The 26,382-nt window shown below is 45.4% G+C and overlaps 1 pseudogene; it reads left to right on the forward strand.

Moving 5' to 3' along the window:
• The window catches only part of LOC116582264, a 32,629-nt pseudogene extending 10,680 nt beyond the window's left edge, over positions 1 to 21,949 (forward strand).
• The last annotated feature ends 4,433 nt before the right edge of the window (positions 21,950 to 26,382 follow it).

Here is a 26,382-nt window from a genome sequence, read left to right on the forward strand (position 1 = left end):
CACATAAATTGAGGCTTGAAATATGAGATATTCACCAGGTGAGTAAGGAGAAGGCAGGGCTGGGGAATTTCAATGTGCATGTGCCCATCACTTTAGAAATAACTGCAGTCCAGGGCACCTAAGTGGCACAGTTCGTTAAGCATCCTACTCTTGATTTCAGCTCATGATCTTATGCTCCTGAGATCAAGCTTCCCCTCCCCCATCAGTGGGGAGTATGCTTGGATGCTCTCTCTCCCTCTCCCTCTGCTCTTCCAACTCATACTCTCTCTCTCTCTCTCTCAGATAAATAAATCCTTAAAAAACAAAGAAATAACTATGGCCCATAATGAGGAGACATGGCAAGGTTTTAAGTAAGATGTGACAATAATGAAATGGGGTGGTCTGGAGAGGCCAACTGGGAAACAGAGAGCTCAGTAAGAAACCTGAAGGATGCTGGAGCTGGAGCAGTGCAGTGTTGGTGGGATTAGAGACCATAAACAGGAAGAAACAATCTGATGTATGTGAAAAGTAAGTAATACAGAGGTGCCAACCTGATTTCAGCTTGTCTGACCTGGTAGAAGACAGTGCCTTCTTTGAGATGATAAAAATGGGAGAAGGATCAGGTCAAGGGGAGCTTACTGGGGACTCATTAGCCCATATAACACCTTAGGGTGAACTAGAAAAGTTCCCCCCACCTCTCGGGGAAAGGACTCAGATTTAGCAGTTGAGTAAGGCCAGCACAGGCAGTTTCAGTCTTTGCTCTGACCTCCTTCACCAGAGGGGGTCCCTGTACTGCAAACTACCTGCAAGCCTCAGCAATAGCCCTGGGCTTTGTCATCTGGAACCTTCTGGTTTTGATGAGCAGGTGGCAGTCCCTAGGTTAAGGAAAGTTTGGAGGATGTAAGATGTGTGCCCCTGGCAAGGGAGTTCACAGGGGAGGTGCTGAGGGGATTAAAGTGGGCTTCCTAGAACCATGATTTTTCATATAGGTAAGATTTGAAGGTACCATAATCATTGCAGGGAAAGGAGAGAGGAACAAAGGCAAAACAGCTGGTATGAATTTGTATTATGAAGGCTAACCAGACAGGTTGCTGGTCAAATGATGCAAGGGCTAAGTAGTGGGGCAGAATTTGGATTTTTACTGCAATAGGAAAAAAAATTAAAAACACCAAAAGTTTTGTTTTGTTTTGTTTTGTTTTAATTAGGCAAAGTAGGCTGGAGGAAATGTTCTTGGGCAGACTCTATGGAAAGTATGCTTGTTGGAGGCAGCGCATACACAAGAAGCCCCAGTGTGCTGCTGCCTGACCAGCTCCACCCTACACCTCCATACCTCCCAGAAGACCTTGGGGGCATTGCCAGTCCAGCCCACCCCTAACACAAGTGCAGCAATAGTCTGTTTCAACTCCCTAGAAACACTTCCCTCCTGAGTGGTCTCTTCTGCAAGCTGCATATCTTCCTCAAGTGTTCCTGTCAGACACTGCTTTGCTCAAATAACTTCACCCATGCTTCACCCCATATCTGTGCCTCAGTTTCTCCATATGTAAATGGAGATTGTTTTTTCTTCCTTTTACAGAGTTGCATGAATATTCTCTAGGACACTGAACTCCTTAAAGGACAGCTCTGACCCATCCCTTCCCTTTTCAAGATTTATCCCTAACTCCCTATTCTCCATAGCAAAAGTCTTCACTGCCATGTGAGCTCCTTGATTCTAGTATTCAAATCTCTTTATTTTCTAGGCCTACCCAAATACTCCCAATTCCCCTCCATATCTTCTTTACCTGCACCTCTGCTCTAACTAAATACTTGCTGTTCCTTGAAATACATTCTGTGTTTTTATGCTGTCTATCCAGAATGGCCATTATACATATAATTGTTGAGTACCTGTTGTGTGCCAGTCCATATTCCATGCACTGTGTATATAGCAGAAAATGAGACAGACAAAATCCCTGCATTAAAGGAGCTCATAGTCCACTGGAGAAGACAGACAAGGAAAAATTAAACATAGATGTATATGTCAGTTTATGGATAAGAAGTGTTACAAAGAAATAGAAAGTAGAACAAGGGAGATACAGAGTGAATAGGAAGGTGCTATTTTAGAGTAATCAAGGGTGTCCCTCTGATGAAATGACATTTGAACAAAGACCTGAAAGAAGATAGTGTGTAAGACTTGCAAAGATCAAGAGGAAGAGTGTTCCAAACTAAGGGAAAAGTCATTGCAGATACTCTGAGACAGGAGTATCCTGAACAAATTCAAGAAACAGCAATGAGGGAAGTGTGGATGGAGCAGAATAAGTGAGGGAAAGAGTAGGAGATTATGGGGTTAAAGAGGTGACTGAGCCAGACTGTGAAGGGTCATGGGGCCCTTGGTGAGACTTTGGCTTTTAATCTAAGTATAGATAGTCACAGAGAGTTTTGAGTAAAAAAGGGACATGGCCTCACTTAGGATTAAATGACCTCTCTCACTGTTGTGAAGAGAACAGATACTAAAGAGGCAGAGCTTTACAGAGGGAAGCCAGTTAATAAGTCATTTGTCCAAGCAAGAGATGTTGGTAGTTTGAACGTGGGTAATAATTGTAGGAATGGTAAGAATTAGATTGTGGATGTATCTAAAGATAGTGCCAAAATTCCCTGATGGATTAGAAGTGGAATGTGAGAGGAAGAGGGGGGTCAGTCATGACTCTAAAAATTTTCATCCAAACAACTATTTCCTGAGATAAGGAGGACTGGGGAGGAGCAGACTGTGGAGGTGAGGGTGATACCAAGAACTAAGTTTGGGTTATGTTAGGCTTTAGGTATCTATTCGACATTCTAGTGGAAATGTCAAGTAAGCAATTAGATATGTACCTCTGGATGACATGGGAGAGGTAAACAAGAGAGATACAGATTTGGGAGTCATCTAGATATAATGATATTTAGAGCCATGAGAATAGATGACATCACCTAGAGAGGGACTATAGAAAGAACAGAGGAGGGGAAGAGGAAGTTAAGAACAGAGTCTAGGAGCGTCCCAAAGAGTTAGATGCCAGGAAGAAAAAAAGCCAACAAAGGAAACTAAAAAGGCATGGCCAGTAAAAAACATGTATCCAAAGTCTCTCTGTTTTTCAGGCCTAGCACTAAGGCCACCTCCTCTAGAACCCTTTCCTAAAAGCTTGGGAAAAAAGTGACCCCTCTCTTCTTTGAAATTTATACTCTATTAGCTTCTTAGAGCAACGGAAAAAATTGAGGGAGGTGTGGTGGTAAGCAGTCTTACTTGTATTCCATTAGTCTGTGAGTTCTCTGAGGTCAAGACCCCCTCCCTATTCAGGCCAGATGCCTTAGCAGGGATTTGCATTTTGCTTTCACAATTTTTATCACATGTACCACCCACCATATTAATCACTTAATGTAATTTTTAAAAAATAGATATACTTTTTTGAGATTAACTAAATTAGTCTTATCTTAAGCAGCAATATTTGTGAGTTCATGGGTTCAATGTGCTAGTTATATTTTAATACATATTACAGTAGACACATAACAGTTACAATAAAAATATTCAGTTGTGTTCCATAACTTCATGGGCCAAAACATGGAATTCATTCAACACTTTGAGAAATGAAAAAGTCCCAGCACCAGGTCTACCACATGCCAACTGTGTGGTCTCCATTTCCCCACCTGACAAATGGAGATAATGATAACTGCTTCACTTGATTTTATCTACCTGGACTCCCCTCTCTTCTGTTGTTCCTTTTCTCACCCTAGTTTTATGGTACGATTTTGCTCTTTCTCTCTCCCCATCCTCCACCCTTCTCTTCCTCCTTCTTTTTTTGTTTGTATCTTCTCTCTGTTTCTAACCACCTCTTTTTTTCCTTTGTCTATTTCTGTCTCTCTCATTCCTCATCTCTCAGGACCATCAACAATAAAGTCTATGTTGTGGAAGTCAAAGAGAAGCACCAGGCAAAGAAAATCTGTGAGAAAGCCCATCAGCAGGGAAATGCAGTTGCTCATGTGGGCATCAGATAAGGCTTCATCCAGTCTGAAATGTGACCAATTTCATCTTAACTGTGTGATCAGGAACTTACACATGTTTTCCCAGGGCCTCAGTTCCTACCTCCATGAAACGGAGATAATATTCTTTACTCCATAAGATTATATGAAGATGACATAAATTAATTAATATTCAAACTTGTAAGAAAGTAGGTGTTCAAAAAATGGGAATTTACATCCCCATTTCCACTTTCCTCCTCCCAGCAGGATGTGGCTTATTTAAGAACTGGCACCTTCTAGTAAGGTTATATTCAGGTAAGATTTTTCTAAATTGAATCCTATTTCCTAAATCAGTTTCATTCTACTGGCAGAAATGTAAAGTCTTCCTTCAGTGTTTCCTCCCAGCTTCCAAAAGAGTTTCATCAAGCACATAAACTTTAGGTTTGGCTCCTACATTCTGAGGAATTAATGGCATATAAAGAAGTTTACTATAAAGCATGGGGAGAGGATGGGTGTGAGGGGCTATTTGATGGGAAAGAAGCATTGTGTGTAAATGGAAAACATTTTTCATAAAACAAAACATTAGCCAATTATTTTTCTATTCTACATTCATATTTTCACCCACAGAGTTTCTTTGTGTGTAAGCTGCCTGTGAATCAATTTATCAGGCACAATATTTAGGAGTGTGAATGAGGAAGAGAGATTAACGAGCAGATGACAAACTATGGGTGAGGGGTTTAGCTGAACTAGAAGCCCAGCCAGGTATCCTAGGGCCAGGGTGGGCATGTGCAGAACTGGGCCATCTATCCATTTTCTTCCCTTATGAGATCTCATCCCCTTTCCACCCTCCCCCCTTTCATGCTCAGGGACTAGAAGGAGAGAAGTTCGGAATCTCTACTAGCCCGGCAGCAGGTCTGGAGGTGACTTTTCCCTGGTCTATGAGGGGCTGCTATGATGGTTCCAGGGCCAGTACCTGGCAGTGGTTAGCTTGAAGCTTGGCCAGTTGGTCACAAGGCTGACTGTGGAGGTCACAGTGTCAGAAAGAATGGGAACTAGCTATGTTCTCATGCCACCTCTGAAGGACAGCCACCTGTGTACCAACACCCACAGGGGAATGTCAGCAGCACTATGTGTCAACCATCATAATGGCTTCCCCAAAATCAGAAACTGCACTTGGGATTCCCTTTAATACCACTTGTGGCCTGACCTCACTGCCAAGATCCCTCTGCATCCAAATAACAAGGGGTAATACTTGGACTTCAAGATATTTGTGCCATAAATTTGGTCTGACACATGCAAGCTGTGTGAAATGAGCAAGTCCAATAACTTTTCAGTTGTGATTTCTTTTATGAAAAAATAAAATTGCAGTAGGGGGTGCCGGGTGGGCTCCATTAAATCATGTGGTGATAATACTGAAGTTGCAGAAGCCAACCTAGACAAACCTGGCAGTCCTCAAAAAACCACTCATGCCTGAGAATGCAAGGGCAATGGGAAAACAGTGTGAAGTGCAGGCTGCCCTTGAGGATACCATCTCAGGCTCTCTAGGCCAGAGAACTGTCCTGGCTGCCAGCCTTGTTTTGAACATTACATCAAAAACTAATGATGTATTGTATGGTGACTAACATAACACAATAAAAAAAAAAAGATGGAGCACCTGGGTGGCTCAGTCTAAAACATACAAACAAACAAAAATAATGATGTACCGTATGGTGAAAAACATAAAAAAATAAAAAATTTCATCTACAGATGTTTGAAGTCCAGACTGGCTACATCAGAATCACTATGTGAGCTGTTAGAAATACAGATTCCTGGACCCCACCCTTCTGGATTTTGCTTCAGTAAGTTAGGGAGGGGCCCAGGAATCTATGTTCTTAACCCATTTGCAGGTGAAATTGGTATCCAGCCAGATTGGAAAACCACTGAGCTGGCCTACCCACCTCCTCTGGGAGATGAATGGACAGGCGCAGAGAAACCACTCATGCCATGTGACCACCCTCACCAAGCTGTTTAGCTTGGAGGCCTTGCCTCATTTGAGCCTACTGACCCAGAGAGGCAGGGTGGTATACATACATAAAGACACACACAGACCTGGGTTCTGAACCCAGCTTTGACCTTTTCCTAAGGTGGGACCACAGGCAAATGACTCCACTGCTCCGCTTCACTATTCCCACCAGTACAATGGGGAGATGCCATCCACAGCCCAGGACCATTGTGAGAATTTGAGAAAATGCCTTCCTTCAAATCACTGGTGCAGAGTCTCATGAAGATGTGATGATAACTGTAATTGTTAGCGTTATTGAGCACATACTAAGAACCAAGTATGGTTCCAAGTGCTTTACGTAAATGGTCTCATTTAATCCCCACAAACGCTGTCTATGAAATAGGAGTTATTATAATTCCCATGCTACAGATGAGGAGACTGAGGCTTAGAGAGTGTGAATAACTTGTCTAGGGGCCCACAGGGAGCATCTGAGTCCTTGCAGCCTGCACTCTTAAGCCCTAAGCTATAAATGGCAGCTCCCTCCCCCTTCTCCTTAAAGGTTAAAGCAGAGGGTAGAGCCAATCCTGTGGGGAAAAAACAGAACAAAGACCTCTGAAAGGAAGGAAGCCAAGGGAATGTATGTAAGCAGAAGTCTCAGAGAGTATGGGGGCTCAGTTTGCCCCTAAGCTTCCTGACAGCTGTAGCAGGAAGGAGGGGGGGGACGCAGAATTCCCAAGGTTCCATTTTCTGGAAAAAGGGAGGCACAGGGACATGTCTACATGGACATTTGTCTTGGGCTGGAATTCCAGAAGAGCTGATCTTGTGGCCTGCTCGGCAAACATCCGGGACCAGAAAATCATCTGTGATTTCATGAGGCGCTAAAAGCCTTCTTCACACACGTGATTCTGAGAGTCAGAAGGCGGGGTGGCGGGCCTTCTGTGTCAGAAAACACATGAAATTCTATCCCAGAGGAGAACCTTGCTAGACTGCAATTTTCCACAGCAGTAAGGGGCATGGGAGGGGACCTAGGCCCCGTTTCCGTGTTTGTCTCTCTCCACATCACACACCACACAGCCTCTGTGGGAGGAGACCCAGGTCTCTGGTCTAGGTGGAGACATGACACTCCTCCAGAGACTGGGCCCAGGGACGAATGGCAAGTGAGCCAGGGCAAGGTTGTGGGTGAGGGTCAGACTTCTAGAGCCTGGGAGCTGTGGGGAGGGCTGGGTGGGTCAGCCTGGGCCTGCTGGAAGAGGCAGAGCAGGAGGAGCTAGCTGTGGGATTTGGAGAGGATTATAGCACTGGGGCAAGTGCAAGGGTGCTGTAAGCAGGAGGAACAGTGGGTGGTGCAGGGTTTGCTTTTCCCCATGCTCAGATATTGCCCCTTTTGATGTCATCCCTTTCTGCCTGGTGAGCCCTCCATGCCACCCCTCTCAATCCTTCCCACCCATACAGGTGAGGCTGACTCGTCCCCATCTACCAGGATTGAGAGGGAGAGAGACCTGTGTCTGAATCACCTTCTGCCCAGCACTGCAAGACCAGTCTGCCTTTTCCAGTTCAGGCACCATGGCCCACTTTGTGGTCCAGCACATGGAGTCATGGAGGGCATCGCTGGAGATGTGCAGGTGAGGGGGAATGGAAATGGAAATGGAATGGAAAGAGTCTGGCTCTGGAGTCAGACAGGCCTGGCCAGTAATCTGGCTTCTGCAAATTGCTCATCTGATTTTCCCTAGAGATCAGTGAGGACAAGTGAACACAGACAGAATGATGTATAGGGACACATGACTTGACAGCACAGGAGACACATGTGCTTCCTCTAAGTGTTGGAGACTCAGAACTGCATAAATTGAATAAAACTCCAAATGAACCCGTTGCTTTTTTTTTTTTTTCTTAAGACTCCACTTATTTGAGAGAGAGCGAGAGAGCAAGAGAGCGAATGAGCGCAGGAGGAGGGGTGGGGGGCGTGCAGAGGGAGAGGCAGAAGGAGAAGCAGAGGGAGAAGCAGACTCCCCACTGAGCAAGGAGCCCAACACAGGGCTCCATCCCAGGACCCTAGCATCATGACCTGAGCCGAAGGCAGATGCTTAACCCACTGAAGCACCCAGGCACCCTGAAATGAATCCACTCTTGGTTGAAGTAAATTATAGCCCACTCTTAACCAGTCCTTTTGGAAAGTGAACCATTGGCCAGTAATTGGTCTCTCACACTCATGGGGCTCTCACACTTTCTGCAGCTCTGATATTCTCATGTTCCCTCACACTTTCATGCCATCTCTAAGTTTTAAAAATTCTTTTTGCCTCACCTGAGCCATCTGCCTAAACAGGGAGCCCTTAATTCTGAGCTCACACATTCATGAAGAATATGCAGAGATCTCATGCTCTGCCAGGAGGTTCCAGCATGGATCCAAGACCCTTGGCTTGACAACGATTGCATGGCTGCCCGAGATGTCTGGTCCCAGCCTTCCTTTCTTGCCATATTTCTCACCACCTGCAGCACACGAAGCCCCCTCCAGCTGCCGCACACACCACACCACGCCACATGACTTTCTTTAAAAACACCTGAATTTGCCACTCATTTGTGCCTGAGTATTTGCTCATACTCTCTGCTTGCCCTGGGAATGTCTTCTCCCTCCTTTCTCCATTGGTCCTTGTCCTTGAAGATCTTGCTCAAATGCTACCTCTCTCATGAGCCCAGCCCACTGACAATCTTCCCGTCTGCTCTGGGCTAATATAGTGCTTTGGTAACACCTCTCCCCCTGCACATATTTACTCATTCATTCATATGTGGATACATCACCACCAAGCAGAGCTACTCTAGCCCAGTCCTGTCCTCACTGATTCTGGGAGCTCAGAAATGAGGTGGACACAACCCCTAGTCTTCCTTTGGAACATCCTAGCCCCTAAGCAGCCAGATACATAGACCTGTGGCAGTCATGAACGGTTCTAAATGCTGCATATAAATCTGTAATGGGTTATGCACAGATACCACTGAGGAGGGTTCCAGGAAAGCCTTCCTAAAGGAGTTGGCCTTTAAATTAGCCTGGGAAAAATATGAAGAGACTCTACCTCTGCCAGGGTCGTTGGGGTGAAGGGAATAGCAGATGCAGAGAGATGTAGGGAACAGTGTGTGCAGAGGCACAGAGCTATGGTACAGCCTGTTGCGGAGGGGGAGTAAAATAAGTCTCCCTCTCCAAATAAGAGCTGAGGGTACCCTGCCAGTAGGTGGCAGCAGGGGCCTTAACCTGGTGTTCTATCCTGTGGGTGTGTTAACTGAGGTATTTGTCTGCATCCTCATTCTTTACCTTTTTGACCATTGCCTGGAGCAGAAACATAATCAGAACAGATGGAATTAGGCACTAAATAGCAAGACAGATACTCCCATTTACTGCGTGCCCTGACTCCTGCATCCCCTACCAAGAATCCCTCCACTGACCTCCCACTCCTGCTTGAGGTTGCCCATCTTTCAAAGTCCTGCACATTCACCCCTTCATTCACTCAGCTGGGACTCCCTGGGTACCTAATCTGCTTCATGCCCACTGCTGGCTGATGCTGGGAACCCTGAAGTGAATCACACGGAGATCCTATTCACTGTCTCTGGGTGAAACACACACACACACACACACACACACACACACACACACGATGAAAAGTTCTCTGTCAATGACAACACAAGCTGGGACGGATGCCATCATGAGGGAAGAAGGTGGTCAGGGAGGGCTCCCTGGCAGAAGTGAAAACTGACCTGGGTGAAAGAATGCAAAAATGGATGCCAAGTTGGGAGAGGGGCTGTGAAATGGGAAAGACATTCTAGCCAACCGAGGCCTGCACGATACAGGGAATGAAGGCTGGAAATATCCAGGGGTGTTTAGGGAGCCTCACGTAGGCTGGAGTTCCTGGAGCATTCATTTGAGACACAAGAAATGGTAAGAGGTGAGACCGAAGGCTACGAGTGCTGCAGGGGTGTGACGAGGAACATGGAATAAGTCTTGAAGGTGACAAGGGAGCCATGAGAGGGAATGACATTATGGGGTTTGAGTTTAGGAAGACCTGACTGAGCAGCTGCTGCAAAGATGCATGGATGGGAGGGGCCGCAAAAGAAGGAGCAGAACCAAAGAGAAAGAAGTCTTGAATTTGGGTTTTGTTAGTCTGGAATGGAGAGGAGGGGTGGGCCTGGGATATATCCTGCAGATTAAACCAGCAGGAATCGGTAGCTGGTTGGATGTGGGGAGTGAGGGGCACGGGAAGATTCAAGGGTGATGCTCAGGTTTGTATCTGGAGTGACCATGTGGATGATAGGGTCTGTAAAGGACAAAGGCACACAAAGGCAGGATGGGGGAAATATAGCAATTTATTGTTTGGGCAAAATACGTTGGAAGCATCTTCAGACGTCCAAGGGAATGGGTCTAACAGTGATCAGGTATGCAGTTGTGGAAGGGGAAGAGTGGAGAACATTGGACAGGAGAAAGATGTGGTACTGGGTCATCATGGAGATTCAGGGACTGACAGTACAAGAGCTAGGGAAGCGACCCAGGGAGAATGTGTTGAGGAGAAGAGCAGATCCACGATGGCAACTGCTAAGGTCCAGCAGCCACTGATCTCCTCAGCTCTCTGGGTGTCTAGCTCCACCAGCTGCCAGCAGTCTGCTCAGAGCTCTATATCGCCACCACTTCCCTCCATTGTGTTACACAAGCATAATCATTCTCTTTGCTTGCCATGACTGAAAAAAAAAAAATCAGAAAGCACTGCTTAGAGAAAATGGAACTCATGTAAGAGACTGAATCAAATGGGCCAGAGAACTGGTCGGAGAGTAAGGAGAGTTTGCCATCTGAGTTTCCCAGGACAGAAGATTCTTCTTGGGACCAAAAGTGATCGCCAGTTGTGAAATACATCAGGGGGATGCAGTCTGATAAGAATCAAAAAACACGCACGTGCACCCGAATGTTTATAGCAGCCATGTCCACAATAGCCAAACTATGGAAAGAACCTAGATGTCCACCAACAGATGAATGGATAAAGAAGATGTGGTGTATATATATACAATGGAATACTATGCAGCCATCAAAGGAAATGAAAGCTTGCCATTTGCGAAGACGTGGATGGAACTTGAGGGTATTATGCTTAGTGAAATAAGTCAATTGGAGAAAGACAACTATCATTCGATCTCCCTGATATGAGGAAGTAGAGATGCGACGTGGGGGGTTTAGGGGGTAGGAAAAGAATAAATGAAACAAGATGGGATCGGGAGGGAGACAAACCATAAGAGACTCTTAATGTCACAAAACAAACTGAGGGTGGCGGTGGGGAGGGGGGTAGGGAGAGGGTGGTGGGGTTATGGACATTGGGGAGGGTATGTGATATGGTGAATGCTGTGAAGTGTGTAAACCTGGCGATTCACAGACCTGTACCCCTGGGGCTAATAATACATTATATGTTTATAAAAAAATAAAAAATAAATTAAAAAAAAAGAATCAAAATACACCTGTTGAGTTTGGAAACCAACTAAGTAAGTACTGTTGCCTTTAGTGAGAGAGGAGTCAGTGTGTGGCGGAGGCTGAAGCCAGTCTGTGGTGTGGAGAGGAATAAACTGGACGTGAGCAGACCACTGCAGGTGGTGATTCCATTACCTTGGTATGCTGCAGGGAGGAGAGAAGATGGTTTAAAATTGATGGGATTGGGATCAGTGGGGATTGTCTTAGTGGATGGAAAAGACACAACACTTTCCATATCCTAAAGAAGACCCAGGAGCTTGTGTGGGGCAGGTTGGAGAGAAAGGTCTGACTGGCGGAGGAGGTGATGGAGCCTGGGAGGGCATGGGGTCCAGGACAAGACTGTTTTGTCCTTAATAGAGGAAGAGGTGTATGGGTGTGTGAACCCTGTGCAAGGGTGGGGTGGGCAGTCCAAGGGACATGGCCTGGTGCCATTAATTTTCTTCATTAGGAAGGAAAGGAAACATTTCCTCCAAGTGAGGTGGCATGGCAGCTGAGGGGAGCGTGAGAGGGTGGTGACCCGGGTCATGCCTCTGGCTTATAGGATGTGAGGTGTGAGGCCACCAGGGAGCCTGGGACCATGAGGAGATAGGAATGTGATTTTCCCAGAAACTCTCACTTGCTCAGGTTATAGCAGGAATCTCAGGACAGCTGGGCTCTGCCTTGGGCCTGGGCAGTGGTATGGTGGATGACCCAGGTCTTTGAGAACTGCCGTAGAGCATCAGGAGAAAGTGGAGACAGAGCCTCCACATGCACGTGTGAATTAACTCAAAGTCTAGAGTGGAGGGAAAGAGCAAGATGTCCTCCCTTATCCTCCTTTCCCCCTGAGAGAGGAGGAGATAATGTGTCCAGGCTTGTGATCAGAGAGCGCCTGAATGGCAGAGAGGAGAGTAAAGCTGGCTGTCCCAAGGCAGAGCTTACTTCAGGCTACTGAGCAGCACAGACCCTCAGCAAGCCCATACTTCGCTAGGCTGAGCTGACACTGGCCCCCAGGGACATCCCGCCTCCACTTCCCTCATCTGTTCCAGCCCCCAAGCTCTGCAGAGGGGAGATGGAGTGGGGGAAGGGGGTCAGCAGCCAATCACATCCTTGGCAGCCCAAGGCATCTGCACCTGGTCTAACCAATCCCCTCTGAACAAACAGCTCACCCAGCCTCTGCTCCCTCCTTCCCTGCCTACTCTGCCCAGCAACAGCAGAAAGGAGGCTTAAGGAAGAGAGGGAGGCCTTGCAAACTCTCAGCCCCTGGCAGCAATGGAGCTGGGCCCCTGGCTCACTCTATAGAGGGAGGTTAAAACAATACTTACAGTTCCTGGAGCCCAGGCAAAATGTCCCCAGGGGCCCTCAGGACTGTGCAAGTCAGCTCTCATGAACAGGAACTCACATATTACAGAGATCCTGATCCTTGGAGCCTTGGGCCACAAGCCAGCCTCGTTCACTCCACAGTTCTGGGGCAGGCCCTGGGCTGACAGCCTGAACAGCAGAGACACAGCTCTGGTAGAGGAGGTGGACATTGAAACAAACAATCTCACAGATGCCTATTTAACTAGAAGCAGAGAGAAGGCCTCGGAAGGAAAAAGGCACAGGGTGCTATGCCGGAGAATAAGAGGGGACCTGATTTAGACTGCCTTTCCTACTTCTTGTTGGTTTCACTTCTTTTTGTCCAGATTTACGAGGGCTATTTTATTCATTATTTTGCCCCCAGAAGCCTCCCACCTGTCAAGAAAAACATGGTATTCGTTGTTGATACAAGCGGCTGGCTCAATGTTTGGCACCACGATGAAGCAGGTAACAAGGACCCGGCAGACCTGTTATAGCTCTTGTTTTAGAAGGCTCAGAAAGCAGAGAGTACAGGAACAGTGGTCCCCTGGGACCAGAGACTCTACCTCCCATGACCCTGGGATCTTAGAGGCCAAGGCCTCCCTTGGGGTCCTGGTACCTTGCACATTCAGGAGCCACATAGACCTGAAACCACAGAATACTGGGAACATTGAAACACTGGACATGGGGGGCTGTAACCATCAGGACCCTTAACCACAAAACTTCAGATCACCAAGGGGCCCAGAGTCATAGAACCTTCAAGCTGGAGAACTCTGGTGTCATAAAACCCGAGTCAACAGTATAAAAAGGAAACCATAGTCAATTTAGACTCTGAACCTTCCAGAGGCCACAGGTTTGTTTTGTCTCATTTTGTTTACTTTACCTCAAAGCCAGAAAAATACAGTGCACTGGCATTGTAGTGTTTAGAAACTACAAAGTCCCGGATCCATCTAGATTTAAAATATTGTCGCCCTTCTACAGAGCACCCTTAAAATGGAATACTGGGGCCATAGGCCAAAGAGATTTTGAGTTTAGAGCCTGAATCCATAAAGTTCTGGAAGCAGTATTTTGAACTACAATACTCTGGGACTTGAGAATGATAAAGTCCAAGTGACCTGGAGCAGTACAGTCTATGGGCCTTAAAGTTCTGAACCATAGAGCCCATGGGGCCCAAGTCTACTAACTTGTACGATACCAGAGTGTAACCAAACTGGGGGAAGGGAAATATGGAAAGCTGTCTTTTGTAGTCTCAAGTGTAGGGGAAAGGCTATACCCAACTCCAAACTTTTCTAGCCTACCCATCCCAACTAAGGTCAGGAAAAAGCTGAGGAGCACTTGTGGCGGTCATATTTCAGGGGCATAGTTGCCCTCAGTCTTTTAGCATGGAACTATGAAATGCTTCTCCTTCCCCCACACAATATCACCACATGCACTGCACTCCTGCATAACAACAGGAGATTATAGCTGATGGAACTGGAAGCTTAGAGTCTTTAAGAGAGACTATCCCAAGCAACCCAAGACAATAGAGGAGTCAAAAACAAGGATTCTAAAAGAAATGTTTGCCTCTGACACATGAAACTGTTAGCACCTAGCAAGCACAACCTAATTCCTGGCCGGATAAACATAGAATCTCCCACCAAAGGCCTATTTACCTAGGATCTTTTTACGTGATACATCATGTCTGCTTTCACCAAAAACTTACAAGCTATGCTAAAATGAAAACAAACCAAAACTAAACAAAACACAGTCCCAAAAGATGAATCAATCATCAGAACCAGACTGATACGGCAGAGAAATTATTAGACCTGGAATTTAAAGTGGCCATGACTAATATGCTAAGGGCTCTAATGGGAAAAGTGGATAACATGCAAGAATAGACAGGTAATGCAAGCAGAGATGGATACCCTAAGAAAAGAAAAAGTAAATGCTGGAAATATAAAACACCATAACAGGAATGAAAAATGTCTTTGGTGGGCTCATTAGGAGACTGAACATGGGCAAAGAACAAGTCAATAAGCCTGAGGATATGTTAATAGAAACTTCCCAAACCGAAAAGCAAAGAGAAGAAAGAATGTAAAACAAAATAAGAAAAAAGAGAATATCCAAGGACTGTATACAATTACAAAAGTATCATATATGTGTAATGGGAACACCAGGAGGAGAAGAAAGAAAATAACACAAGAAATATTTGAAGGATTACTGGGTACAGATTTTCCAAAATAAATGACAGCCACTAAACCACAGGTCTAGGAAGCTCAGAGAGCACCATGCAAGATTTAAAAAAAAAAAAAAAAAATCTACACATAGGCATATCCTATTCCAACTACAGAAAATCAAAGAGAAATTTCTTAAAAAAAAAAAAAAAGCCCATGGAAAATATCACCTTACTTATACAGGAACAAGAATAGGAATTACATTGGACTTCTCTTGAGAAATCATGCAACAAAAAGAGAGTGAAAGGAAATATTTACCGTATTGAAGAGAAGCAAAACAAAACAAGGAACCCCCAAAACTACCAACCTAGAATTCTGTATACAGCAAAATTGTCTTTCCAGCGTGAATGAGTTAGGAAGACTTTATCAGCCAAACAAAAATTGAGGGACTTTTTGCCAGTAGACCTGCCTTGCACAGGTAAATGTTTAAAGAAGTTCTTCAGAGAGAAGGGAAATGGTGTAGTTCATATACTTGGGTCTACATAACGAAAGGAAGAGTGTTAGGAAAGGAATGAATTATGGAAAAAGAAACTCTTTTCTTTTTTAATTAATAGATGTAACAAAAAGAGTTTGCTGAAAATAGTAATAGAAATAATGTGTTCAGTGAATACAGCTTATAGATAAGTGAAGTTAATGACAGCAATGTTACATAAGAGCCAGGAGGGATGAATTGGAAATATTCTTCCATGAGGTACTTGAAGCTGTATAGTGTTTTCTGAAAGTGGACTTGGATTAGTTGTAAAAGCAGATTGCACACTCTAGGGCAATCAATAAGAAAAAAAAAAAACATTAAAACCATAATGGCTCTGCTAAAAGACAAGAGAAAATGGGATCATATAAAACACTCAATTAAAACCACAGAAGACAGAAAAATAGTATAAGACTGAAAAAAGGAAGGAAGGAAGGAAGGAAAGGAGAGAGGGAGGGAGGAAGGAAAAGAAAAGAAAATCAAGGGTAGCAAATAGAAAACAGTTAAAAACATGGCAAATATTAATCTATCCATAACAGTAATCACTTTAACCATGAATGGTCTAAATACACGTATTGAATGACAGAGACTATCAGTGTTGATTAAAACAAAACGGAACCTAACAAAAACAAACAAAAAACAAACAAACAAAAGCAGACCCAACTCTGTGTTGTCTACAAGAAACCCATTTTAAATAAAAAGACACAGATAGACTAAAAGTCATGGTATGGGAAAAAAAGATACCCCATTCTGAACACTAATCACAAAAAAGCTGAAGCAGCTATACTAATTTCAGATGAAACAGACTTTAGAGCAAGTAAGTTATCAGGGATAAGGAGATGCGTTGTTTAAAGAAACAAAGCAAATATCCCTGACAGATAACACACTGGTTGATCTCTTGGTAAATATGGCATTGTTTGCATGGAGGATCTGATTCACAAGACCTATAAAGTATTACTGTAAAGTATTTCAAAGAACCAAAAAACTTCCAGGGGCCCTGCAAATTATCTTCTCCATGAAGTGGAAAAGAAAAGGATCACCCATTTTGTGGGAGGCGCAGTTGCTGGCAATAGGGAAGACCAGATGAACAGCTTATTAGAAGGATAAACTAAGGTATCTGCCATCACTATTTCTGCAGTTTGGCCAGTTAATAAACCATGACTGCTTTCAGACTGAAAAAAAAAAATCTTATATAACTATAATTATATAATGGCTCTCCAAGAAGACACAGCAATCCTTAATGTGTAATGCACCTAACAATAGAACGTCAAAAGACATGAGGCAAAAACTGTTAGAACTGCAAAGAGACATAGAAGAAACCACTGTTATAGTTAGAGACGTCAGCTCCCTTCTATCACAAATGGACAGATCCAGCAGGCACAAAATCAGTAAGGACAGAGTTTAACAGAACAGCACCATTAATCAGTTGAATAATTGACATCTACACAGTACTTCATCCAACAGCAACACAATACACATCCATCTCAAGCTCACATGGACTGTTTGCCAAAATAGACTACATCGTGGGCCGTAAAACACGCCCTAACAAAGTAAAAGAGTACAAATCATACAATAAATATATGCTCTCAGACCATGTGGAATAAACTAGAAATCAATAACAGACAGATAGCTGGAAAATCTCAATAGATTAAATGACATACTTCTAAAAACACAATTTGTCTCTGGTTAGTGGGAGATTCTCAGGAAGGGCCATCATGCTCTATGTTTCAGTCCTCTGAATGAAAACAAGAATGAGTGGCTAAATCCTTAAAACCATGCAACATTTAGGCCTTAGTACCTTGTATAGAAATAACCTTTCAGTCTTGAGGAAGACCTCAGCTCCCTATTCCAGAATGTGTGACCTCTACCCTGAGCTCATCCTGTGGCAGGAAAGACTCTGATCCCTTTGAAAGCATTCAAGGCATCTTCTATCAGTTTAAGGTGTAGAGAAAGGTGGGTCACAAGTGGTACTCCCTGTGGTCTCTGAAATCTATAACAATATAAAACTTGGAAGGCATAATGTTTCACACCTCCAAAATATGGATTTGCATCCGTGGTTCATCAGTGACTAGTTGTGTGACCTTGAGCAAGTCACTCTGCCTCTCTGAGCCTCGGTGTTGTCACTGATAAAATGGGTATAATATCAGTATCTTTTCCATTGTGTTGCTATGACGATTAAATGAGCTGATGCATCTAAGTATTTGGCACAGTGCCTGAAACATAACAAGTGCCCTGTAAGAGGTACCTAATACTAGGACCTACATTCCCTGTTCCCTGAAACTCTAATGTGCCTAGACCTGTGTTAGGTATTGTTACGGATAAGGGAGCCAAAAGGGAGAAGTATTCAAAGCCCTGTTCTCAGAGGGCTCAATATCAGTGTGGAAAATGAAAACATTCTACATATGACAGCGAGCAAACCATCTGGGACAGGGACTATCTGGGTACAAGGGGCATGGGTCAGAGTAAGCAATCAAGGAAGGGCTGCCCAGAGAAGGAGCAGTGAAGATATGAATAAGTAAAGGGGAAGTGGAAAGGTCTGTTACCTAAAGGGCACAATAAGAGCAAAGTTTGGGGGGGGGAATGGGATCTGGGTTATCTGGGTACTGAGGAGAGGATCCGCCTAGAAGAAATGGAAGGTGAGGTAAAAGAACAGATTACACAGGGCAGAACCAGAGCTTGCAAAGTCACTTAAAGGAAGTTATAAAGACCCAGAATCATAAAGGTCTTAAGCTTTAGGGTCCTGGAGTCACTGAATCCTGGGTCATGGGGTCCGGGAACCATGGAACACATAGGGCCCTAGCACCCTGAAAGCATGGAGCTTGAACCTTCTAGACCACCACTGTCTAATAGAACTATCTTGATGACGGAAAAGTTCTGAAGTTCTGAGGTGTCCCATACAGAAGTAGCCACTGCTCTGCAATAACCCTTGTGTGGTTACTGGGCACTTGAAATGTGGCTACTGCAAGTAAAGGAACAGTTTATTTATAATTTTTCTTCTAATTCTAACTAGCTTACATTTAAGTAGCTACATGTGGCTAGCAGTTTCCATTGGACAGTGCAGTTCTAGGCTTAGATCCATAGGGCCTGTAGCATTTTGACCCCGAGAATTCTAGACTTACGGAGTGCCGGAGTCAGAGCGTCTTAAAACCATACCACACTTAGGCCTCAGTACCTTGTATAGAAATAACTTTTTAGTCTTGAGCAAGACCTCCAGCATTGGTCCATCTCCTTCATTTCACCCATATCCCACAGACTGAAAAGGCCACGAACGTGATCCTAGGTGGCGCGCGGGTCAACGACCACTTCTAAACCACCACCTTTTCTGACTCGGTTAGCATCTAGCTAGCATCCAGAATATCCACAGCACCAAGGACTACCTGGGTCACATGGAAGCTGGTGGTTGTAAGTGTAGACCTACCCACTGAAATGGATGGGCTGTGGTAATGTGGGGAATTCCTTTTTTTCTATCTATTTATTTATTTATTTTTCTATTTTAGGTAGGCCCCATGCCCAACATGGGCCCCGAACTCATGACCCTGAGATTAAGAGTCACGTGCTCTACTGCCTGAACCAGCCAGGTGCCCCAGATATGGGGAATTTTTGAAATGCTCCCTTTGTTCCCCCATCTACCTCACCTCTCACAACACCTGAAACATCACTATTATATTTTATACAAATATGTCCCTTCATCCTTCTGCCTCCCCTTTCCTAGTTGAAAGAACATAGCACTATGTATTTTAGGGCACATTCCTCTTCGGCCCTGAGTTTCTTTAAAGCACATACTCAGAAAAATTTGCCAAAACTTTTAAAAATCAATAATCTATGTAGGTATTTCCAAGCACTTGGTCAAGCTGTTGCCCTGATTCTGGCTTTTGATCAATCGTCTCTCAGAGAAGTACTGAAGTCTCCCCGACCCGCCACCTCTGGTAAACTCAGCCCTTCCTTCCCCTATAGCGTGGAGGTGGGGTTGCTATCATTGAGGAGATGCTTGTCTGACTAGAGAATTAGATATCCCCCCAGGAAACAGGCAAATCGTAGTCTGAGACAGGGAGTGATAAAAGCCAAGGACATGTGGGCCTCACTGTCAGATCTCAGGGAACCCGTGTGGGGGCAGGAGTGTTGGGAAGGATAAGCAGCAGAAACAGCCTGAGCAAAGATGAGAAATGACTGAGCCTGAGAGGTTGGTGAGGTGTCTAAGGTGTCTGCAATGGGGATAGAAATAACTAGAAAAGATGGTCTCACGGTCTGCTTCCCAATTAGGGACCAACATCAGTGCAGCTCTGCTACAGCATAGCATTGCTAAACCACAGCAATCAGAAGACTGGTCAGGGCTGCAGTGTGAGGAGGATCCGTCTCATCATTTCCTGACAGATGTGGAGCCCATAGCCAGTGTGATGACCCCTAGGGTGATCCTCTCCAACATCTGTCAGGCACTGGGCAACAGGGTGTCCCTTTTTAGTTTGGCCTTCAGGGATGAGGCTGACTTCCCATTGCTGTGTCACCTGCCCCTGGAGAACCAGGGAGAAGCCTGTGCATGTATGAGGGCACTGATGCAGCCCTACAGCTGAAGGGCCTCTATGAGGAGATCTCCATTCCTCCGCTGGCATTCTTGAAGGGAGAGCCTCCCCTCCTCTGGGAGGCTTGGTTGGGGCCTCCCCTTGGACCTTTTCCCCATTATTTTCGTGGCTCAGAACTGGTGGTGGCAGGACAGGCACAGGCAGGCAGGTAGGAAAGCAGGAACTTGGCATCCACCTGGCAGCCTGTGGCCCCAAGAGTCAGCTTCTTGTAGCCTGCCACAGTGAGGCAGCCACCAGCAGAGCCAGAAGAACTCTGGTGTCCCAGGGGAGTGGGCCTACAATGTAGCCCACTTCACCTGCTGCCTCTGGGCCTACACCACCAGTGGAGAGTTGCTGAGGGATGCTTCCAAGTCTGCTCGCCGCCTGCTGGCCACCGAAGTCCTCAAGCTGTCCCTTGAAAACAATGTTGTCACACCTCTGACTTCACTGGTCGTAGTGCAGCCCAAGGAGGCAAGTGGGAAGGTCAGATCACAGATTTCCACTGCAGCTGTACTAGGCACCATTATGCCTTCATCCGCCAGCAGACGTGGCCTCGGGACAGGCACAGCCCCGTCAGCCTTGTTACCCAAGGTCTCTCCCAAATTAGGGCTTGTGAAACCAAGGTCCTACTTATCCTCAACGGCTCCTGCTTCTACAGAAATTATGTCCAGTTCCAAGGAGTTGGAGCCACTGGGTCAGGACACTAAGTACCCTATCCACCCCAGCACAAACCAAATCCCCAAATCCTACACAACAGGATTCCGGCACTTTGGTTCAGCCAACTCTCAGAACGAAAACTGCTACCTTTGGCCCTCAAACTCTGGTGCCCTATTGCTTCTGAAGCCCAGCGTGCCATCACACCAGAATCCTGGTACCCTATTACCCATGACTGCCAAGACACAAGTCCCACTTCTGAATCCTAGCACCCCATCCCAGCCCAAAGCTGGCATTGTGAAACATGATATTCCACTGTCCTCCAAACCTGGTGTTCCATCACAACCCAAACTGGATGCTCTATCACATTCCCAACTTGGGATACTCACATCACAGTCACCCAAAAGCTTGCCACAGGCCAATCCTGGAGTCTCCATGCTTCAGGTCTTCAAACACTTGTCACAAAACTAGACCAAAGGTTCCTGCTCACAAGACCCCAAACAATCTGTCACACCCTAAACCCAGCATCCTCTTAACCTAACATCCCTAAAATCCTAACACCTCTTTTTTTTTTTTTAAGATCCCATTTATTTATTTGAACAGACAGAAATCACAAGTAGGCAGAGAGGCAGGCAGAGAGAGATGGAGGAAGCAGGCTCCCCGCTGAGCAGAGAGCCCGATGCCGGGCTCCATCCCAGGACCCTGAGATCATGACCTGAGCCGAAGGCAGAGGCTTTAACCCACTGAGCCAGCCAGGCACCCCAGTCCCAACACCTCTTAACTCTAATACCCCAGCTCCCCAAAATTACCCAAGCTTATCATTTTCCAAACCTAGGACCCCAATCCCCAATAAACCCAAAACCCCGTTATCCCCCAGACCTGTCAGACCAATGCCCCTACCTCCTCAGGATCCAAACACATTCTCAAGCACAACCTCAAGTCCTGCAAGTCCCAGCAAGACCATGACCACCTCTGTCTTTGGAGCACCCTTCCCAATTCCCTTTGACTCCACCTTGCCCTTTCTGCTGCCCTGAGAAAGCTCTGGCTTCAGCAGGATCTGCTGCTGGGGCCCCCAAACACCAGGCAAATTCTGGGACTACCTGTGTCAGAAGTCCCAACAATGGGCCTCTCCAGCAGCTCCAGGCCTATGCCAGAAGGCAGCCCCCAAATGTGCCAGTCTTGCTGCCTTCTAGCATCCTCCCTGAGGTGGCCAGCCTGCTCCATTTCCCTGAGGAGCTAGAGCTGCTGTCTAAGTCAATGGTGGAGTCCATGATCATGGAGTCCTTGAACACACCAGCTTTCTATACCTTCCTCACTCCTGATGAAGATGGTTAGTGCCCCGGGCAAGAGGTCAAGCCATGAGGAGGAGGTAAGAATGGAGAGCTCCGGGAACTAGGAATGTACAAAGCTTCTGCAGATTCTAGTGATGACAGTTGCCTGTTTGCTTGCTTTGAGACTTTGAATCAGCTACTTAACCTCTCTGGGCCTTAGAACCTAAGCACAGAATTAGAGGCCCTGAGAGAGGAGGGATATTAAGACTGGGAAAGCGAAACAGAAAGAAACTGATCAAGTTGTGGTTTTGACATTTGCTCTGTTGGACAAGAGAATTGCTCATGTTTCCAGGACAGGGCAGGGATACAGGGTTCTAACTGGAGGCATCACTGGGTAAGGCAGGTCTGATTAGTTCTTTTGTGCTCTATATACAGCCCTGCTTAAGGAGAGGGGTACACAAATTGGAAAAGATAACAATTATCCTTAAATTTCCTAAAGACTGTGAAGTAACAAAGGTTAACATTTTTTAGTCCTTCGTATGTGCAGGTACTTGTCTATATATTGCTCTTTTAGTCCCTCATTTAATACACATACACACACTCACACACACACAACCTGTGGATACCTGCATTTTACTCATGGGGAAACTGAAGTGCAGGGAACTGAAGTAACTTATTCCATGTCACACAACTAGGCCTGCATCATTCGATGGCATCATTTGGGCCTGCATCCTTTGGTTGTAGACTAAATGTGCTCCACCACTCCATTGTTCTCTCTTCCTAAGAAGAGCAACATTTCTTGGGAGACATTATAGGGCAGGATTAGAACTAGTTGGTGGTGGCAGTAAGTCACCGAGATACAGATTTGGGCATGAGATCCTTGACATGCCCCTTTCCTTCACCACCTGCCAATATCCCATCCATCTTCAATTCTTGGCAATGTTGCCTCTGACATATTTGCTAAATGCACCCAGTTCTCACCACCTCAACTGTCACTATCTTAGGGCAGACTACAATCATGTCTACCCTAGAAAACTGTTCCATTCTCCTCACTGGTCTCCCTGCTCCCTCTCTCGGGATATTTTTTTTCCTTCTTTCTTGCTTGCTTTCTTTCCTTCCTTTCTTTCTTTTCTTCCTTTCTTCCTTCCTTTCTTCTTTTTTTTTCTTTTGCCATCCTTCCTCAGCAGCAAAAGGATTATTGAAAAACAAAGATTACTTCATGTCCCGCTCCCACTTAACCCCCCTCAAGAGTTTCCCATCTTACCTAGAATGAAGCCCAAAATTCTTTTTATACCCGACAAGGCCCTACGTGATCTGCCCTCTATCCTATACCCCTCTGACCTCACTATTTCCCACTCGCTCTCTGAACTCTATCCACCCCCCAACCCTGGCCTCCTCTCCGTTCCCTAATGGGCCCTGCCTCAACCTCAACTCCACTATGGGACCTCTCTCAAGCTGTTCCATTTGATAATCGCTCTGAACTTACCTGCCCTGGTCCCTGTCTACCATGCTCATCTTTTGCTTTGCCACTCAAATTCTAGATCACAACTTAGATCTTGGCTCAGATGTCCTTCCCACCCTCCCCCAAACACTCCAGACTTCATCAAATATCTGTAACTCCCTCAGTCATTTAAGTAGTTTTTCTGGGGCTCCTGGCTGGTTCACTCAGGAGAGCACGTGACACTTGATCTCGGGATTGTGGGTTCAAGCCCCATGTTGGGATGTAGAGATGATCTCAAAAACAAAACAAAACAAAACAAACAAACAAACAAAAACTAGGTGTTGTATGTAAGTGATGAATTACTGAAATCTATTCCTGAAACCAATATTGCACTGCATGTTAACTGACTAGAATTTAAATAAAAATTCGAAAAGAAAAGAAAAGAAAATTTTCCTTGAACTACTGAAAAAAAAAAGTCTTAACAAGAGAGAAAGTGAGCAAGAGAGAGAGAGACAGAGATATTCACAAAGACCCAGACATAAAAGCAGAGGAGACGAGACACACAGTGACACATAGAGACACAAGGACACAGAAGTAACCAGGGAGACATAGGTCAAAACCATAGCCCAGTACACCAAGGTTGAAGAAGTAGAAGCATAGAGACATGATGACATGGTAACTGACAGAAATGGGATAGGGGATGGGAGAAGAAAACAGAGACACAAGACCACAGATCTACAAAATCATAGAAACAGAGATGTTACTTATACCAAGACTTGGTAACAAAGACCCAAGGACATGGGCGCATGCAGAGGAGCACACCAAGAGTCAAACTGGAGCACAGATTTATATGCTCAGAGATCCAGTGACAAAAGCATGGGAATGCAGACACCCAAACTGTGACAAACACCAGCGAAGACATAAGGGTTAGGGTTAGGTTAGGTAACAGAGAGGCATAAAGACAGGCAAGCTGGAGGCCCAGGTACAGTGGAGACACTGTGACATAGGGACACAAGAATTTAGAAAAGGAGTGAGAGAAAGACACACACACATACACACACACACACACACACACACACACACATCCCAGAATAAGTAGACATGGGGATGTGAATCCACAAACACAGCCATATGGATACAAGGTAGAAATGGGAACAGATACACAGGATCATGTCTGGAAGGATCAAGATAGGAACAAAGAAACCTAGACACATAGGAACGGACACACAGAACATAAACAAATGGGCAGAGACACGGTGACAAGGAAATCTATCCAGAGACGCAGGGGGGCAAAGACACAGAATAAAAATAAACCTGGGGATACCCAGAAACAGAATCACACAAATAAGCAGGCAAGGCCAAAAATGAAGAGATGGGGACAGTGAATCAGGCACAGGGACACAGAGAGTGGCTCAAAAATAAAAAAGCCATGAGTAGGAGAAGACAAGATGACAGCAGAGTAGGGGAATGCTGTGCTCACCTCGCACACAGTCAGAACTAGATAATTATCAAATCATCTTAAATGCCCCAGAAAGAGACCTGAAGACTGACAGAACAAACTCCACAACTAAAGGAGAAAAGAGGCCACATCCAAAAAGGTAAGGAAGTGGGGATCCATGGATTAGGGGAGAAAAGAATCCTGGGTGCTGCAGAGGGGAGGGAGCTGTGGTCACAGAGAAGGGTAAGAGAGAGGAGCATGCAGGTGAACGCATAAAGAGAATGCATCCCCAAAGCCACTGGCCTGGAAAGCAAGAGTGGCAGAATTTCATGAGTTCTTGCAACCAAGGGGGCTTAAAGGCTGGAGTTCTGGAGGTCAGTGGGCTTGGCTGGAATAGACTTGATGTTCACTGCCCTGCTCCTGAAGAGAAGGCAGGCAAAGGACCTGAAGGCAGACAGTGTGGAAACAGTGATCTGAGAAGCACATGGGACACACAGTGGGAGGGTTTGTTTGTTCTTCTCCTAGTGTGTCCCTGAGAGCCAGTATTCGTGGAGATGCTGCTCTGGGGACAAAGAAGCTGGCTGGAGCTATTTCCCTCCCCTGACCCACAGCATAAACACAGAGCCACCTGCAGGAAGCAACACAACACCCACACTGGCTGCCTAACCTGCTTACACCAAGCCCCACACCCCTGCACACTGGAGAGACTATCCTTCTCAGTCAAACTTGCTCCAGTCTCAGTGCAGAGGGCCCCTTCCCAGAAGACCAGAAGAAACCCCTGCCCACACCACATCTCCCAGCCAGAGAGTTCTTCAGCGCTTCAGTTCCAGTTCAGGTAGTATCAAGTCTCATCTAACAAGCAGGCTAGAGCACACGTGCTTAAAACTCACCACGTTCTGGCAAAGGACCAAACACTGCAGGCAGAGAGAGCCTCTGCAGACAACTACCCTGAAAGATAGATCAGCCAAAACACTCCAGCAGAGTGCACACAACACACACCAGAGACACTCACTGAAGTGCCAGACCCTGGACACTACATGACCTCTTCTTCATAAAGCCATTGCTCTCAGAAGGAGGAATCATAACTGGCTATCTATTCTCACATACAGATGAAGGCAGAGACCTAGACAAAATGTCACATGGAGGAATTCATCCCAAATGCAAAAAAAAAAAAAAAAAAAAAGATAAGGCCGTGGCCAGAGATTGAAGTAAAACAGATATAAGTAACATGAGTGAGGGAGAATTTAAAGCAACAAACATAAGAATACTCACTGGGCTAGGGAAAGAGTGGAAGAGTTCAGGGACCCTTACCCCAGAGATAAAAGAGTTAAAAGCCAACCTGACAGAAATGAAAAAGACAATAACTGAGATTCAAAACTGGCTGGATGGAATGACCACAAGGATGGAAGAAGCAGAGGAATGAATGAGTGGTATAAAGATAGAATGATGGAATATAATGAGGCTCAACAGAAGAGAGAAAGATGAACTATGGATCATGAGAAAAGGCTTTGGGAACTCAGTGACAGCATCGAACATAATAACACTTGTATCATAGGAATCCCAGGAGAGGAAGTGAGAGAAAAAGGGACAGGAAGTTTATTTGAGAAAATAATAGCTA

This window comes from Mustela erminea, chromosome X (genome assembly GCF_009829155.1).
Source record: "Mustela erminea isolate mMusErm1 chromosome X, mMusErm1.Pri, whole genome shotgun sequence".
NCBI classification, from domain to species: domain Eukaryota; kingdom Metazoa; phylum Chordata; class Mammalia; order Carnivora; family Mustelidae; genus Mustela; species Mustela erminea.